Source organism: Alligator sinensis, unplaced genomic scaffold (assembly GCF_000455745.1).
Source record: "Alligator sinensis unplaced genomic scaffold, ASM45574v1 scaffold439_1, whole genome shotgun sequence".
In the NCBI taxonomy this organism is placed as follows: Eukaryota; Metazoa; Chordata; order Crocodylia; family Alligatoridae; genus Alligator; species Alligator sinensis.
In genome coordinates, this window is record NW_005842523.1 from 454,199 (window position 1) to 462,988 (window position 8,790).

The window sequence follows — 8,790 nt, forward strand, 5'->3', positions numbered from 1 at the left end:
GAGGGGGGACCAGCCGAGGGGGCCCGTGCTGGCTGGGCCCGGCTGCCCAGTGGCTGTGGCAGGGTTGTTTCTTTTACTGATGATGTTGTGTCCAAATCCGTTCCCAGTGTGGACGGGGCAGAGTTCAGTGGTTCGAACCTATGGGGCGAGAGCCCTCCCCCCGCAAGTATCCTTCCTGCAGGACTCTGCAGGCTGGACCATCAGATGCAGGCACCCCCTGCTTTACGCTGCTTCGCTTAGCACTCGTTTGACATTGATACCTGAGTTCACATAGTGCTCCCCGAGTTTCACTGTAATGCTCATGGTTTCATCTTGGGTTGTCAATTACTTTCGGTCTCGCTTAACGCCATTGGTGATGCGTAGGGGTACGTGCACCCCCTGGAAGCGCCAGCCGTGAACCTGGAAATGCTGGTGGAAGCGCACTGCTGGTTTTGCTGCTGGTGGTACCAGGCTCGGCAATCGGGCCCTGTCTGCCCCCCACTCCCAAGTCAGCAGTTGGCCGCTGAGGGACCCCTCCCCTTTGTCAGTCAGGTCTCCCCCCAGACTCGGAAGGCACCAGTTGCCTATGCGTAACGCTCGTTTCGGATGATGCTCGGTTTTCCAGGAACCAGTTAAGAGCACTAAGCAGGGGTTGCCTGTACTCCCAAATGCATGGCGGGCATAGATGCATAGAAAATTTGGGTCGGAAGGGACCTCAGGAGGTCGTTTAGTGTAACCTCTGCTCAAAGCAGGACCATCCCCAACTAGGTCATCCTAGCCAAAGCTTTGTCTAGCCAGGTTTTAAAAACATCAAGGATGGAGATTCCACCACCCTTCTGGGTAACCTGTTCCAGTATTTTACTACCCTTCTAGTGAGAAAGTTTTTCCTAATATCTAACCTAAACTTCCCTTGCTGAATCATCAGACTATTGCTCCTTGTTCTGTCATCTGCCACCACTGAGAACAGTCTAGCTCCATCCTCTCTAGATCCCCCCCACCCCTTCTGGTAGTTGAAGGCTGCTATTAAATTCCTCCCTCAGTCTTCTCTTCTGCAGACTAAATAGGCCAGTTCCCTGCATGCAAGTCCAGAGGCCTTGGAGTCCAGATGCCCCCCAGCCTTGCTTGCCCCAATCAAAAGGCCAAAGGAGACAGCTAGAGGGAAGGCCTGAGAGCAATCTAATCTCCCATGGCCATAAATTGTGTAGCTGAGATCCTTGCACCTGGAGGCATTTGTGGACTGTCTCGGGGGTCAGCCTGTCTGCAGTGCAAGGGACCAGCTGAGTCATTCAAGACCAAGAAGATCATGGAATGCCAAGCCTGTGAAACTTGTGTGTGCAGCTGAGGGGAGGAAGTTGACTGCGTTTCAAGGGGGCATTTAACACTATCAACAGTCTTATATAGAGTTTAGATTCTGGATTGGATAGGAATGATCCAGCCTTAGGCAGGGGCTTGTGCTAAATGACCTCCTTAGGTCCCTTCCAGCCCTGCTTCTCTATGATTGTATGAACCTGGGGCATTCACACAGCTGTCTTGGAAGCGGGGTAGCTGCCAAGCTGGTTATTCTCCTGGCTCCAGGAAGGATGCTCTTTGCAGCCTAGTAGGAGAAGCAGAGAATTGGCTCTCCTTCCGTGAGGCATTGGTTAGGTGGGGATTTGCACTTCCCTGCTGGCAGTGCTGTAGCAAAGAGAGAGTGAGCAGGGAGACCGCCCTGGGCGCCGAAGCAAAGGGGCACCAACAGGCGCTGCCCAGCCAGGGCAGGACATGGGACGGAGCCATGAGCAGCTCATTTGAGGGGGTGTGGCGATGGGGAACCGACATCTCCTGCCGCTGCGTGCACTGCTGGGCAAGCATAGTGGGGGGGTGCTCCCCGGATCTGTGCACAGGGCAAAGGCGGGCTGGCTCTGTGGGATTTGCCCAGAGCACTAAACTTCGTTGCTACAGCACTATCTGCTGACATGGCAAACAGCTTAGGATCATAGAAAAGTTGAGTTGGAACGGTCTTTGCAGGGTCATCCAGTCCAAACCCCTGCTCAAGAAAGGGTAATCCCACCCTGAGTAAACCATCCCAGCCTGCTATCTGTCCAGTTTGGTCTTGAAAATTTCCCAGGATGGAGATTCCATAGCTTCTCTAGGTAGCCTGTTCCAATGCTTGGCAACCCTCATCATCAGAAACTTCTTAATCTCCAACCTAAACTTTTTCTGCTATAGCTTGAGGCCCTTGCTCCTAGTCCTGTCCCCTTCAGTCACAGACAAAAGCCATCTCCATCCTCTCTGTAATTGCCCTTAGCACTCACAGATGTAAGCTGGGGCCATGGGCAAATGTACAATTTGGAAAAGAGGAGGTGTAGGTGGCGAGGTGCCTCATTACATATGAAACTACACGTTTTTCTCTAGTTAAAAATGAACTAGAGGCTTTATTAACAGGCTAGAAGCCTAGGTCAGTGTTATCCAATTTAAAATTGAAACAAAAACAAACTTCATTGGAATGAGCTAAAAAATGATCTGCAGGGCTGTGAAATAGGAGCTTCAGTATCAGGAGCAGCGAACAGACAGCAAAATTGCAGAACAAAGGCTTAGCTTTACTGGTGGCACATCAAGCCCCTTAAAAAGAAGAGAGGGTCCTTGACACCTGTGGAATGAAGAGTTTATGAAGGGATCAGGTAGATGATAAGGAGCCATGAAGTCAATTGAGTTCTTCAGCACTACTTCACTATAAATGCTGCTGCCACTGCCAGACAGTTGCTTTTAAATTTTGGGTGGAGCAGGAATCAAAGCAGAGTGTGAGTGTTATCATGCACCCTTCCCCTCCCCTGATCCACCTTTGACTGGAGCCCACTCTTTCTTCCTTTCTTTCACTCCTCCATCATTTGGACCATATCTTCCCATGTTTTCCACCTTAAGGGAATCTCTCAGTGGCTCTTTCTTTTATCATACCAGGTTCAAACTTCTTGTCATTAGTTTTAAAAGCCCTGGACAATTTTTTTCCTGCCATGCTTATCCAACCTCCAGCTTCCTTTAATTTACCATCACTTTCCTACTCAGCCACTGATGCCCCCCACTCTTGCTGTCCTTTGTTTTATCAGGGTTGGGGACTCTAGGTCCTTTACTGCATTTCAAAACTTACTATTAGAATAGCCATTGGACTAGAAATAAGGCACAAATTTCTTGCTAGGATAGTAATTGCCTATTGGAAAATTTAATTTGAGATGTAATGAATTCTCTCATACTTGAAATCCTTAAATCAAGACTGTGTGGTATTTCAAATGGTTCACTGTTGCTCAGCAAGGTCTTACCTTGCAGGCATCACTTGGTGAAATGCTGTGTCCTTGGTATAATGCAGGATCTCAGACTAGGTAAACCCTTCTGGTCTTAAATTACATGAATCTACAAGACAGACAAGGTTCTTTGGGTAGATGTGATAGCTTTTATTAGACCAACTAATAGTTGGAAAAAATGTTCTTTGCAAGCTTTCAGGCACAAACACCCTTCTTCAGGCACATAGAGAGTCTGCTGGTGAACTGTGTGCTCTCCTGGGTAGAATAGAAGCCAAAATGCAAAATGCAGTTCTGTGAAAATGCAAATGCAAGACTTCTACCCCTAAGATCCCCACTGCCATATATTTGCATTTTCACAGACCTGCATTTTGCCAAAGAACGTTGCCTGCCTATGTCCTTAGACCAACATGGCTACAACCAACAAGCCTAAAGCATAAATCTATAAATCAAAGAAAACACCCCTGGTCCACAGGGCTTACTAGTGAGTATAACACAAGAGATATAATATAGGTAATGTTGAAGTGATGTTGTAGTAGTGCTACTCCAGGAAAATAAGCAAGAGGGAAGAATTTTTTGTGGGTAATAGCTTTTATTGTAGTCGGTCTATGTGGCAGTGCACTTTTGGTGCACTTTTGGATGTTAGAAGAAAAATCAAGACACGTGACGATGAGGGTCTAGCTAAGAGATGTATCTGCATGGATGGAGATATGCACTTTGTCCTCTATATCTCTAAAGTGGCAGCATTTGGACAAATCCTGAATGCATGGGACCTAGGAAGAAAGGGCTTTATTTTTGTGCTTCCTTCCATGCTGCCATCTATTAATGAAACAAGCTTTGGAACAGCCTACCTAAGGTAGACAAAACCCTTACCCTGATAGTATTCAGGTTCCTTTTGAAGACCCAGTGCTGTGATGATACCAAGAGAAATTAGCTTACTGATAATGGAAGGAGTGAGGACTAATTGGTCAGTTAAAGTGCTCGATTAAAAGGAAAATGTGTGTGTTGTAGAACCTTATCACCAGATCCCATCCCATCCACCTGGATCACTCCATTCTACTCGTATTTTTGCCTCATCCTCTTACCTTTTCTCTCTCTTTCATAATCTTTTTGTCTGAATGTGAATTCCCATGGTTACAGATTGAATCCACTTCCCATTAGGAAAGTACCTTTGGTATGGTGGGTGCCATATGCCCAAAAAAATCTGAATTTTCTTCTTCCTTACTTTAAGACAAAGGATTTGACAGGTACTCTAGAAACATCAAGTTTCAGAAACTAGAAAAGGAAACAGTTTGGTCATTTCAAATAACTTACCTTATTTCTAAACTCCTATTCTGTTGGCAAAGGTAAATGACAGTAGACAATGATCTGCCTCTTTATACTTCATAGTTCCAATTTTTTTTAACTTCTTTGTTAGTAGACACATCTCACTTGCTCATTCAAAGATATCTCAGATTTATGGTTAGTAGTGTTGCTAATTCTTACTTGTTTGAATTAGGGAAGGGCAAGTATTATTCTTTTTAAGGGAAGTAGCTGTAAAACTGTGTGTCTAGTCTAACATTAAAACTGTAGGAAAACCCCCAGTTTTTTCTTTCTGTTATTTAAAAATACATTCCCTCCCCTTCCCCTAACCATTTCTGGGTTTCTCTCTGCCCTCTCTATCCCTTATAAGTGATTACAAGTAATACTAGGTAAGCTAAGTTCTTGTATACTATTACTGTAATAAGCCCCTCTTTATATTGTAAATAGTGTTCTGTTATGTTTGTATTGGGTTTTTTTTTACTATTTTATATTGTATTCCTATCATTTTTTTATTTTTTATTGTTTTTTATTGAATTTATATCATTTAGGCCTATGTCTGTAAAGTAATGTCAAGTTTCCATTTTGTATGTCAAGACTCCATCTTGTGCCCCCAGATGTTGTAACCTATGACTCATACCTACCCCTCCTACATAAATTGGTTCCTGAATGAATGGAGATGAATGAGGGTACTTGAGAGACAATGGCAGTAGGTCTAAGAATAGCTCCCTCTGAATGACTGAACCATCAACTCACTGACCCAACTGTCACCCTGCATTGACCCTCCCTGGCTCAAAATTTGGAAGACAAAAACTGCTGCAGAAATCAGTCAACCCACCATTACAGACATCTGAAACTGCATGTCCTTACCTAGGAGTGCACATGCTCAGTACACCAGGGGCTGACTCTTGCCTGGGTATGCCCCTGCCACTATGGTCATAGAAGGTCTGCCCCTATAAAAGGGGACAGTAAAGACAGATGCAGTGGGATGCCCTCTCCATCTGGACCAGTACCACGCCACACCACCTATCCACCCAGAGGCCCTGCTGGCGCCCCCCTCTGGACAATACTTGCTGGAGAAAAACCCCCACTGGCCATTGAGGACTCCCTTCCAGCCTGGATAGGTAGCTATCACCCCCACCCTCTCTTCAACCAAGGACTTGGACTCTGTTTCTCTTCCCCTACCTGGACTCCAACCCTTTCACTGAGTCTCTTTCTCCTGCTACCATTGTGAGTGCGTGTGTGTGTGTGTGTGTGTGTGTGTGTGTGTGAACCAATAACTTCATGGGGCTGTGTGGTATGTTGTCGTTTTAATAAACCTGTTATTTTGAAATCCCGAGTTGGGTTTTTCTGTTTCCTGACTGTTTCCTCCTTCCTATCACTTAGCCAGGAAAGAGAGGCAGAAAGCTGGGAGATCAGGGGGCAGATGTCTCCTCCTTGCCACCAGGCTTTTTCCCTTGCACCAGTGACCTCGAGTAACCCTGGGGCCACTTGACCTAAAGTAACCCCAGCTCCCCTCCAGTCTGCGGTTTCTAATCCTGGCCCCAACAACATTCACTCCTGGCACATTCTCTCTCTCTCATTTTAACCCCCATCCATCTTCCTCCTTCTGGAGATCTTTGACCCTTGATTCCCCCTCCCATAGTCACCAAACACCCTAGGTATCCCAAGTACCCTAAGCGCATACATACACCCCACACCACCTAAGTTAGGACTTCACTTGTGTGTATGTGTAGATGGGTGGTATATGTGTGAACTGGCATAGATAGATATAGATATCAATCTCATTGTGTGCATGATATATGCATGATTGATCCATGTACGTGTATTGGATGTGTATGTGCCTGAGTTGGTAGTGTGTGTGTGTGTGTGTGTGTGTGTGTGTATACACACACAATAATCAATTAGGTGCATACATGTGCAATTGTACGCCACGCCCTCCTGTCTAACAGCACCATATTGAGATCCTGAGCATTGGCCTGACCCCACAGGGCAACAAAATCATATAAAAAACTCAATGGGGAAAAATAAAGTTTGTCAGACTTTATCACGTTAAAAGCTTTTCTGACAAATGTTACCCTCAGTTCAATGAAAGCAAATTCAAAACCCTGAAAGCTGTGGAGAAAGCCTAGCCCATACTGGGAAATCTGGTTGTTTTAAGCACAAATGCAATTTATTCTGCCAAAAAGATGATAAAAGCAGCTCTGTAGCTCAAGTTTAGAAGTTAATAAAGTAGTTTATAACTTGACTCCTAGATTAGACCCTCCAGGTTATTTCCCTAATTTTCCTTCAAGAAATCAGAAACTGTCTTTGGGCTAATGAGAAAATGTAGCAGTTGTTAACAACTGTTCTACTTTTAACAAACAGCCAATGGTGGCTGCTAAGTATGTCTATTATCCTAGGCAAAAGACTGGTACCATTTTTTCAGCATGAATACATGAATACATTTATAGCATGAATACATTTATAGTGGTATTTTTAGAGAGGCTTTAGCTTGTGGTTTTGCAGTCATCTGAAAGCATCCTCTTCTATAGTGATCTGATGCTACTGCAAAGGGGATCAGCTTGCTGACTGCCTCCAGAATTATGGAACTGAAACTATGAAGACAGCAGTCGTGTGTGTGTGTGTGTGTGTGTGTGTGTGTGTGTAAGGGGCAGAGGGGAAGGAATAAATAGGAATTGTCACCTATAAAGGTCATGACCATGAAGAAAAGTAACATGTTCCTTCAGTTCACCAACAACATCTGAACTAAGAAACCCTCACTTCCCTGGGCAGGCCATTCAGAGATGAAAGAACCAGTAACTGGAGTCTACTTAGAGCTGCCTGACTAATCCATCATTGTCCAACACACCCCAACTAGCATCAAGATCTAACTATGTTGATATATTGTCAGATTCAGAAATAACAATCACTTGAATAAATAGTCCCAAGAAAACAAGATATGCAAACTAATTTTTCCTCCAGTTTGCCCCACAGGAAGGACCACTTCTTGCTCTGTCAAAGTAAAAGTATGCAGACTGTGTATATCAGGAAACAACACTGGTTCCCTAAAAATAAACTCCCAAATCAGTCACTCTGGATTTGAGATTAAAATGGTTTTAATAAGAAGCTGCTCTTATCAATTGTTCAAGAATCATATTCATTTTTAAAGTCTATTTGGAAGTTTGGTTCTCCCGTGTGGAGGGGGAAGTTAGAAAAAAAAACTATAGCAATTCCTACAGCAGTGAGATCTGAGGAGCTTTAAAAGTGGTGAGCTATAAAGAAATCACTTTGGTTTCTGTACATTTTTTTTAAGAATAGCCCAGTTGATTTCATCCTTTGCCCAGGGTGAAATCCCTTTGTCAAGCGTCCCAAAGCAGAATGGACCATTATATCCTTCACCAGCTACATTGAAGCCACTCGTGGGCTGAGGTATGTGTATACTGAAGGTGTGTCTACAGAACACACCACATTGGAGTATAAAGTTTATGGTGCTAGTTATAAACAAGTTAGTTTGAGTACTAGAAGCAGGCAAGTTACTGCCATCCAGAGCTCAGCGCTGGTTAACTTACCCTGCTGAGAAGCAAATAAACCATGGCTATTGCGGGGGGAGGGTTTCTTTAGAGGCACTAAAAACCATTTGTTCTAAAACACCAAGAACTTGATTGTTAGTACTTATAGCATAGATATTCTAAAAACTTTCTAGATTTATATTTTCATGAAAAATGATTGAGTAATATAATGTGGGGAGAAGAAAGGACATGGCATTGGGATTCCTGTGACAAATCAAGCAACGCATTTTTAACCAGCAGAAGAATTTAGTTGTAGTCCTACAGGTAGATTAGAAAGAAGTCCTTTGTGGAGATTACAGACTGATTTACTGCCCATACACTAATACAGGGGTTTTCAACCTTTTTTAACAAGTGTACCCCTTCTGGTGGCTGTGGCCGGACGCGGAGCAGAGGGGGCTTGCACCCGTTGCCACTAGCACCCCGCATCCTGCTTTCCCACGGCTGGTCACACGTGTGGCTCTGTGGGCTGTTGATAGGCCTTGCACCTGGCCAATTGCACGCCGCCAATCAGCAGTCCACCGAGTTGCACACGCGACCAGCCGTGGGAAAGTGGTGGGCAATGGCAGTGGGGCAGTGAGTAGTGGTGGCGGTGGCCACCACATACAATTTTTAGATTCTGGTTCTACTGAAATTCACTGGTGCCAGGAGTCTGATTCAAGTAAGCTGGGGTGGAGACACAGTGGCAAGTC

The 8,790-nt window shown here is 44.7% G+C and overlaps 1 protein-coding gene across 1 annotated transcript in view; it reads right to left on the reverse strand.

Annotated features, from left to right (window-relative positions):
- The window catches only part of RCN1 (reticulocalbin 1), a 69,481-nt gene that overhangs the window by 22,013 nt on the left and 38,678 nt on the right, over positions 1–8,790 (reverse strand). The gene's annotated exons all lie outside the window — the stretch shown is intronic.